This window comes from Pteropus medius, unplaced genomic scaffold, assembly GCF_902729225.1.
Source record: "Pteropus medius unplaced genomic scaffold, Ma_sr-lr_union100, whole genome shotgun sequence".
Lineage (NCBI taxonomy): Eukaryota > Metazoa > Chordata > Mammalia > Chiroptera > Pteropodidae > Pteropus > Pteropus medius.
The window spans coordinates 26176865-26187692 of record NW_024354875.1 but is presented as its reverse complement, the minus strand read 5'-3'; the positions used below and the strand labels follow the sequence as shown (position 1 = coordinate 26187692).

Here is a 10828-nt window from a genome sequence, read left to right as displayed (position 1 = left end):
GATCTAAGTTAGCTCCATATATAAAGCTGCTCTGGACCTATCACAACAAAATTAAAAGCCTTAAAGGGATTGTACTTATCTAAGAGTACTTACCTGTGTGTCAGAATAAAATCCAACACTCTTTAAAAGTCTACAATAAAACTCAGTACCCAACAATGTAAAATCCATTATGTCCAGCATAGAAACCAAAATGATCAGATAAACAAAGAAATGGGAAAATGTGACTAGGAGAAAAATATAATAAATAGACTTAAAAATAATAGACATGGTAGAATTACTAGATCATAACCTGAAAAAAAAGCTCTTACGAATCTTATAAACATGTTCAAGGATATGAAGAACAACATAAACATACTGAGACAAGGATGAAAGGGACAGGAAACCTCTAGGTGTAAAAAATTCAATATCTGAAGTGAAAAATACACTAGATGGCATAAGAATAGATTAGACATTGGAGAAGAAAAGGTCAATGAACTCAGACATATAAAGAGAACTATTAAAAAAGAAAAAACAAATAAAAAGTAAAATAAAAAATAAACAGATTATCGGTAAGCTTTGTGACAATATCAATTTGTATAACATGTGTAATTAGAGTACGAAAAAAGAGTAAAGAGATGGAGCTCAAAAAATCTGAAGAGTTTACGGCCATACCACCCTGCACAAGCCCAATCCCGTCTGATCTCAGAAGCTAAGCAGGGTTGGGCCTGGTTAGTACTTGGATAGGAGAACACCTAGGAAGACCAGGTGCTGTAGGCGTAAAAAAATTAAAATATAAGGGATTGTAAACTGACAAGGTCCTTGCAATCTATGAGGTCAACCAAGGGTTGCCTTGCAAAAAAAGAAAAAAATAAAATCTGCAGATATAAAAGGTAAAACTTTTTTCAAATTTGTTGACTACTCTAAGCCTACAGATTCTAGATTCTCAATGAATCCCAAGCAAAATAAATAAACGGATGATGGATAGATGATAGGTGATAGACAGATGCATAGATTTATAGATATATAGATAGATGATCCACACCAATGCACATTCTAATCAAATTTATGAAAAGCAATCATAAAGAGAAAATCTTAAAAGCAGCCAGAGGAAAATACACATTATATATAAATAAACAAACAAACAAACAAACAAATAAGAACTACATCATACTTCTTAATAGAAAACATACAGGCAAGAAGACAATAAAATGATATAAAATTCTAGATAGAATTAAATGATAGAATGAATTAAAGTGTTGGAAGAAAAAAAAAAAGCTGCCAACCTAGAATTGTATGCTCAATAAAAGTCTCTCTGTAAAATGAAAGAAGAAAAAATTAAGATTTTTATTCCAGACAAAAAAGCCAAGAGATTTATTGCCAGAAGAATGGGCCTACAAGAAATGTTAAAAGAAATTCTTCATACGGAAATATAATGATACCAGGCAAAACTTGGAAATAATAAATATGCTGGTAAATACGAAATTTTTTTTTTCAATTTTCAATTTCTTCAAAAGATACCTAACGTTTAAAGCAATGATAACAACAATGTATCTTGGAGTTTAAAGCATTTGAAGAAGTAAAATGTAGGACAATAACACAAAAGATGGCGGGCAGAATTTGAACAATAGTATTATAAGCTTCTAACACTACATGCAAAGTAGTATAATATTTGAATGTAGATGGTCATAAGTTAAACTTTAAAGAAACTATTAAAAATAATCCAAGTGGAATAGCTAACAAGCCAATACTAGAGATAAGAAAGAGAATCATAAAAATTACTCAATCCAAAAGAAGCCAGGAAAGGAAAAACAAAGGAATAAAGAACATTTAGGAAATGTAGAAAATAAACGATTAGAGGATAAATTTAACCCAAATCATATAAACAATTATATTAATTATAAATAGACTGATTCTTCAAATTAAAAGGTAGAGATTGTCAGATTATGTTTTTTTAAGAAATCAAGATACTAGCATACATTTTAAAAATGAATAATCAAACTAAATGAAGTTCATAGACTTCATTACTTAAGCCTTCTTGAAATTTTCTCAGGTTACTAAATAAATAAATAAACCCTCAAGTTAAAATACAAGAATAGTAATGAAGGAGGAGGTTTGAACTGTTGTTAATTAAAAACATAGGGGACACAAGATTTACTCTCAAATTGTTTACTAAATAATTTTTCTGTATTATATATGTGCATTCAATGACAAAAATAGAGAAAAATTGAAAGAGGAAACAATTTGAAGCTTATAGAAATGTGTAAGTAAATAGAATAATATAATATGTTAAATATAAGTATAGAGGTTATTTTTAAATTTTCCATTAAAAAATATATAGAAAAGTCATATCTGAGGTCATTTTTAATCATTCATCATGTGAAACTGATAAGTTTTGTAGGCAGAAACTACGTTCATTCTAAAGAAATTAAATAACATATGAACTCTATGAAATAATAAATGGAATATTAGCTGATAAGAAAATACATTAAAAGGAAAAGAAAGCTCAGAAACTAATGTCAAAATTTAAAGAAAGTACTCCTTTTTTCTGGTTCCACTTGCAAGGAACTTAGAAGTTCCAACTCTGTCCTAGCAAGTGAAAAGCTGAGCAGACTGAAAAATTAACAATTCTTAAATTCAGAAGAGAGAGGAGTACACAGAGCAAATTATTTCCCCCAAGATTGGTGAAACAGGCAAATACAGGGAGTCATGGCTGACCTGAGCAGAGACACCGGAGTGGTAACTGCCATCGGAAGGGTATAAGAAAAACTGAGCTGGAATTAATGAACTCCTGGAGGTTCAGTGTGGGCAAGTCTGAGAGTGAAAAACTCCAGGAGAATCCACTCAAAGGAGGGCTCCATGCTACTGCAACTTTTATTTCCAGGAGCTGGACCAGGTATTCACAGTATATAGTAGAGGAAAAAAAAAAACCCATGCTTCAAACAGGAAAAGGAACCATTTTGAAACATGTCACAGCATTCTGTTCTTCTTAACAAGGCCTGCTCTCAGGAGAAACTAGTTAACCAGAGCTTAGCCTGCTGGGGGTATTATCAGAGCCTAACAAACCTCAAAACTATGGGTACGTTCCCCCACTGCTTTTTTTTTTTCCTTTTTTTAGAAAATCAGAGACTTCCAGATGACATAGTCACTTTTCCCCTTTAATTTTCATAATTTTCACTTATCTAATCAATTCTTCATTGTTGGTCAAAAGTACTATTATGGTCTGAATGTTTGTGTCCACCCAAAATTCACATGTTGGAATCCTAATGTGCAAAGTATGGTGTCAGGGGGTGGGGCTTTTTAGTAGGTGATTAGTTCATGAGGGTGAACCTCTCATAAATGGGATTAGTGCTTCTATAAAAGAGACCCCACCGTGCTTCTTAGCCCCACTCACATGTGAGGACACAGTGAAGGTTCTAGAATATGGAAGAGGGCCCTCACCCAACCATGCTGGCACTCTGATCTCAGACTGCTGGCCTCCAGAACTGTGAGAAATAAATTTCTGTTGTTTATAAGACACTAAGTTTATGGCATTTTATTACAGCAGCCCTAGTGGACCAAGTACATTCAATAAAATAGTTTTCCTTATCACTTTGACAGATATAACCAATGCTCAGCATTTGAGTAGATGAATGTTCATATAACTGAAAGTCTTCTTCACCTCTGTATTAAAATAGTCATTCACTTTATGATGCATGCTTCTTAGTCTAAGCAGTCAGAATAAGAACTATGGTAAAAGTTGTGTTGGTCCTAAGGTGCTATTTTTATTATTATAGTAATAAAATATTAAACAGATAAGTCACCAGTCCTAAAACTTCTGAGTTTTTAAAAAACTTAGTAAACTTCCAAAAGCTGAAAGACAATTTCATTTAAAAATAACAATATGTTTTATTCTTCTGAAAAAATACTTACCACAATTGTAATTACAGTAGTCCCCCTTATCAGCAGTTTTACTTCCCTAGTTTTACTCCTGCAGTCAATTGCAAGCCAAAAGTATTAAATGGAAAATTCCAAAAATACACAATTCATAAGTTTTAACTTGCGTGCTGTTCATAGTAGCATTATGAAATTTCCCACCATCCCGCTCTGTCCAGACTGGGATGCGAATCATCCCTTTGTCCAATGTACCACTACTATATATACAACCCACTCGTCAGTCACTTAGTAGCTATCAATTATCAGATCGACTATTGTGGTATCATAGTTCTCGTGTTCAAGTAATCCTTATTTAACTTACGAATGGCCCTATAGTGGGATTAGTGACACTGGAAATTCGAATATGCCAAAGAGAAGCCATAATGTGTTCGTATAAGAAAAAAAAAAACAATATATATAGAGTTCAGTACTATTCACAGTTTCAGGCATCCACTGGGGAGTCTTGAAACATATGCCACATGGATAAGAGGAAATGACTGGACATATTTTATTTATTTATTTATGATTTAAATTAATTAATTATTTTTGGGGGAGTGACATTGGTTAACAAAATCCAGTAAGTTTCGGGTGTACAATTTAACAATAAAGTGTATATATATTGCATTTGGTGTTCCTCTCCCATAGTTAAGTTTCTTTTTGTCACCATATATTGGACCCCTTTTACTTCATCTACCCTTCCCCTGCATATATTTTATTTAAATAACTATTTGCTTAATAATTATTTCTCTCCTAGACGGTAAGAATTCAGAAGGGGTATCACATAAATTTTGGGATTTTTTACTCCAGTAATGCCCAGAATGTACTTGGAACATAGTATGTGTTCAAAATATTTATTCACTAACTTGCAAATTAATAATGTCTATAATCACTGGCTCTGATGGTGTCATGTTCTTATCTCTAAACCTGCCATGGGCAAGAGCAAGGTGAAGATGAAGGATGGGAAGCACTAACAAATTTAGGTAACTGTCACATGCTTCATCCTTGAAACCATAAGATCAACTTCAATAAAAGCTCATCTCCTGGGAGCAGAAAAAGATTAGTATCTTGTTGGGGATTCTTCTAGAAGCCAACCCTCAGGCAAAGATTCAAGTGCAAATAGTTATTTGGAAGGTGATCTTAGGAAATACCGATGGAGAAGTGATGAGATTATTTAGAAAGGGAAGGCAGCCAATAAGTAGTAACTAATTGAGCAAGTCGTCAATTTTGGTCACTGGAACCTAATCCTACCGGGAAACTCTGGTTACCCCATCTGAGAGAAACAGGAAATGTACACTCTAACTCCCATCAGCCATTAACTAAGACACACTCCTCAAGAGTTAATTCTGCAGGACTCTGTCCTGCCAGACACACAGACAAAAAGAACCCTGGAGACCAGAGGAAGCCCCTTAGGCAGAGATGTAGGTGCTAGCACGTGGAAGTTGGGCCATCATACACTGAGATGGTAAACTACAAGGAGACATGTGCTGAGCACCAACAGCATCTACTACAGGTGGCCTTTTCAAAGCAAAAATAAGGTTTAATTGCCTTAGTAAGGAGAATGAAGCCTGAGCAGCAAAATAAGTGAGAAATCACATTGCCTCTCTCTGCTAAACACCTGAATTTGACCTTTGGTGTCAGACTATAAAGCAAACACTAACTCCATTGTTCCTTATGAGAAACCATGATATAATCATTGACTTGAATGCAAATGCTTTTTGGCTAAACGTGGAGTGTTCTCTTTAGTAATATAAGTTGTATTTGAGCTGACTCTGAGAACTATTGCATTTTGTTTGGGAAAATTATGGTAAGGACCAGAACTTGTATCTTTTCTCTACGGAATTAGACTTCATTGCATTCCCATTATAGTCATGGGGGAGTTGGGCCTCCCAAAAGAATATGAGGACTTGGAAGTCTATCTTTAAATTAGGCTAGTATTCAGAATCATCTTTCTGAAACTGATGGCAGTAGGTCATGAACACAGGGGATGGCTGGCATGTCACATGGCACTCCTAGTAAAATGAAAAATTGCTTGTGGATCAAGGGCTAAACTTAGAATCAGTTCTATTACAACAAAAGTAAAAGCTAATTGCTTTTATCGTTTTCTACACATGAGATGCAGTAATACATTATTACATTTAATATTATCTATATCTTTTTAAGGTAAGCATTTTTTTTATTCCCATTTGTATTTGTTTTCTACCACAGCAGTAATGAATTACCAAAAACTTAGCCACCTAAAACAACCAAACTTTATCTTCGTACAGTTCTATACAGGTCAGATTGTCTAGGGGAAAATCTATTTCCTTGCTCATTCACGTTATTGGTAGAAATCAGTTCTTTGTAGGTATAGGACTGATACATCAATTCCTCAGCTCTCCACTAAAGGAAGTTCCCCACTCCTAGAGGCCACATATTTTGTGGTATTGGTCATCTTCTTCCATATGCAAAGCCAGCAGTGTGGACTGAGTTCTGCTCATGCTTTGAATCTCTAGTCTTTTCTTCTGTTGCAACTTTCTCACTGAATTCTGTCTCCCTCTTCCACTTCTAAGGGCCTATGTTACTATATTGGGCTCATCCAGATAATCCAGGATAGTTTTCCTATTTTAAGGTCCATACTCTCAATTCCATCTGGAAAATTCCTTTTGCATGTAACAGAAACATAGTCACAGTTTACAGATTAGGGCATGAACATCTACGGGGGAGGGCGGGGCAACATTATTCTGTTTACCAGAGTACATGTTCTGGCTCCAAAAGATTCTTGTCTGCCCCACATACAAAATACCTTATGTGGACAGTGTCATTATTATCTTTCTATGCCAAGAGCCTTGGACATTCTTGACACTCAAGAAATTAATAAATAATCGAATATTTTTTAATTTTTGTTTTGAATATTGCACTTCTTGAAACAATACCGTCTTAGCAGTGTTGAAAAACTAACACATTAAGTCACTGGTATTTACACATGAATTAATCAGATAGTTTCTTTTCAGATTAGGTGCCCAGACACTGAGGAGAAATAGAAAATCAGAAAGAATGGTCACTAAAATGGAAATTAACATGAAAGAAAGCAATAGCCTTGCTAATTTTCCTAGGGCCTCCTGGAAATAAAACTAATGTATTTTTAAATCAACGTAGTTTCAATCTGTGGAAACTTTATGGTTTTAGTACAAACTTTACACCACCTCCAGGGATTTAGAAGGGGAACATAAAATTATTTTTTTCTTCCCTAATGACTTTTTCATATTCTCAGTTACCCAATCTGAAACCAAGTCTTATTGATTTTACTGCAAGAAGTCTGCTGCATCTGTCCCCTTTCTATTCTCATTGTCATTCTGCTAGTTGAAATACTCTCACAGAGACTAGTAAAACAACTTCATAATTTGTAGATTTGCCTCAAATTTCATTACTTCTAATTCGATGCCCACAATATGACCCAAATTCTTTTTCTAAATTATTGATCTGATTATGTCATTCTCCTGCTGAAAATCATTCAATACTTCTCCAGTTCCCTAAGCATGCAATTGAAGGATTTTCCAACCTTGTTTTAAACTCCACTTAGAGTTCAGGCTTTAGACACCAATAGACCTGGTCCAAGATTCCAGTCTCATTATTTATTGATTAGGTGGTATTGGGCAGGTCACTTAACGTCTCTAAATGTAACTTTCTTATTTATATGAATGATACAGTACAGAGTTTTACCAAGAGTTTGAGATATATGTCAAGCTCTTGGTACCTAGAAAATGTTTAATAAATTGTAATTATCAGAGAAACCTTTATAGGCTCACTCCCCTGAGCTGATCATTATGCACCCCAAATTGTAGCTGAATTGGACTGACCTTATTGTACTGAGAAAGATATCCGTATTTTTATGCCTCCAAGCTTTGTTCATGCAACTGTTTTTTTACTTTATCTAAAACCTTTTTACTCATATTTTAAACCTGGCAAAATTCTGTTTATCATGTAAGACACAGATGTTTACCATCTCTCTGAAGACTTCCTGATCTCTCTTGGTCCATGGGACCAATCATTTTCACCTCCATGCTTCTGTTACACGTCTTTTAAACCATTAGTATTTGTCACCTGTGTCACAACTTACTGTGTGAGTTTTTTTCTCACCATATCATGAGTTTCCTGAGCCAGGCCTGTTGTCTTACTCATATGGTTTCATCACTCCCAAGTGCAGTGCTGGACTTGGGGTTGGTGCTGAGCAAATATTTGTGGAATTGATTGATATAACATTACCTAAAGTGAGAGTGTTGATGCTGGTCTGTGAATCTTCTCCCATGGCCAAAAAAGTTAATCTAGTCATTATTCATAGTATTTATTATTACTATTATTATAAATTATTATCTTGGATTCTCTTTCTTCAAGTACAATAGGCTAAATACTCAACAATTATGACTTTCCTAGAGCTTTCTGCACAAGCAAATTCAATATTTTATTCATATTTTCTTCCTTTAACCAAATGCCCATATTAAAATGTATACATGTAAGTAAATATGAATAGTGGTATTCTTATGGACAATTCTATGATAAAAGAAAGTTAGATGGCAGAAGGATTTTGGTCAGAAGATACATTTTATAAGTAATCTTCTAAGGGCTTATTTTAAACAACGCTAAGGGGAAAAATTATTTCAAACACATGAAAAATATCTCTCCACTGTCCCTCTAATGGATGTACTTTAAAGAAGGCCAAGGGGAATTTTAAACTCTACATACATTTTATGAACATTCAAGTGAGTATCTATGACTAATCTCAAGTGCATTTGAATAAAAAATAGAACAATTTTGATATTGCAAGTTGAATTATTAAGTAAAAATATTCAGTTATCAGATAGTTAATTAAGTGGAACTGACTGTATTCATTAAAATATTTGTTCCAAACAAATGTATTTAACATTCAGATATTATGCAGAATAGGTGACAATTGCATATCTCCATGGAGATCAATAATGGGATTCAGATCATTGTGTAAAGAGTCTGCAAGTTTAATGCAGAGAGAATGTCATTATTATTTCTCTCTTAATGATGGTCATTATGCGCAAACACTGATTGAATTCCATTTGTTACCTGCATTTGAGCTGAGAGGAATAATTACAATTTAAGTGTCTCCATTAAAATTCATAAAAGAATATGAATGCAAAAATTATACTTGAAACTGACAAAATATACTTTGAGGATATAAATTGTGTTTTCTGATAGGCCTCTTAAAAGTATTAAAAATAGCTTCATTTTAATAAGATGACATGTAAAGATCATGTGTTATCCTCACCTTTATGTTAATTTCAATGCTGCAATCCATGACTAACAATAAAAAGTAAAGAAATTAACTTTTAAAAAGTAAAATCAATTAAACAATGTGCCAGTTATTACACATTATTGAGGACTGGGTTATAGTCATCCTTCTTAAAAAAATGTTTTTAATTGCTTTATATTAAAATTATATTCTCTCATTCTATACAACAGTGATATTTTTCTACCACCTACCACTGTTGGTAGCTAATAGATCCAAGGTTTAGAATGATGAAAATTAAGTGTGCTGTGTTCTCTTTTGTTTGGCATCTATTTCTTTTGACCTGCTGTGCACTGCTCAGCATCTAAAATTTCAGGTGCTAATAGTTATTACGTTATGGGCCACACTAAACCAGATTTATCAGTTGATTAACTTGCATTTTTCCCACAGAGAAGTGAAACATACTAAGATGTCCTGCCTTTTAGTGGCCTAAGTTCTTTAAGTCTGATAGGAGAAGGGTTAGTATTTAATGCTGGAGAAGCTGCAAGAGAAATAATGGCATGGGGTTGTGAGGCCTTTAGGCTCTCATCAAGTTTGGAAAAGCATCTGAAGGGAGAAATGATGTTTTCTTTCTGTACCAGACCCTCTTCCCTAACTCTATGTCACAACTTCAAATTGTAGTACCTTGAATTTAAAGTATTTGTATTCTACAAGGACATGTTTTTATTCTATTAAGCAAAAATAAGGAAGTCATAGAATTTTTGCCTGTGGAGATCTTTATATCTCATCTCATCCACTTTTATCATTTTACAGGTAAGAAAACCAAGGTCTAGAGATGCTCATGATTGAATGTTTTCAAATATCAGTTAGTGACAGACTTAGGACCAGAACTCAGGTCCCTTGCCTAGGACATTCTTTTTTAGTAGCATTGTTGAGCATTACTGTCAATATACTCACACATATTCATCATATCATATTCATTTGGTTTTATTTTATTTCGTCATCACATATGTAATCTTTTTGAAAAAGAAAAAAAAACTGTTCACTTAGAGTATCATTTTTTTGAAGAAATGTAAAGAAAAATCATATTTGTGACTATAGCTATGATTAAAATGGCTGTAAATATAACAAAAAATTATCAGTGCTACAATCAAAAATCACAAATTATATTCCTCTAAATGTTTAAATATTTTCAGACTGCCTAATTAAGAACATCCATGATTTCCTTGAGTATCTATGTCCTCGATCTTTCCAGTTGATCACTTTGGGGTAGAATACAGAAATTAGAAATATACTGGACAATGTCTACTCACTGGCTATGGCACTTGTCAGTTTTCCATGAGATTATGATTCTCTTGAACCAGAAGGGAAGACAGGGGAATAATGAGAGCTTATGGAGGGAGATTGATAAGATTCCCATCAAACATCTGTCCTTGCCAAGATGCCTACAACCATTTAAAGAGAGGGAGATGGAGAAAAGAGACAAAAGGAAAAAGAGAAACAAATAAAATGAAAATATTGGATGGGGGATCAGAGACTTCTTGCTGAAATAGCGGATAGGACACAAATGTTCATATCACGTTCGTTTTTATTTGTGCATTCTATTTTAGAGACTAGAACCCTGAGCCAAAAACAACTCTCTCTTTACAGACTAAACAAAACATCAAGATAGTATATCACTCAGCAACTAAACGTAAAGACTAG

At 33.9% G+C, this 10828-nt stretch overlaps 1 pseudogene; it reads left to right on the top strand.

Annotated features, from left to right (window-relative positions):
• The first annotated feature begins 637 nt into the window (after nt 1–637).
• Nucleotides 638–756, top strand: LOC120597285 (uncharacterized; annotated as a pseudogene).
• Nucleotides 757–10828: the final 10072 nt, after the last annotated feature.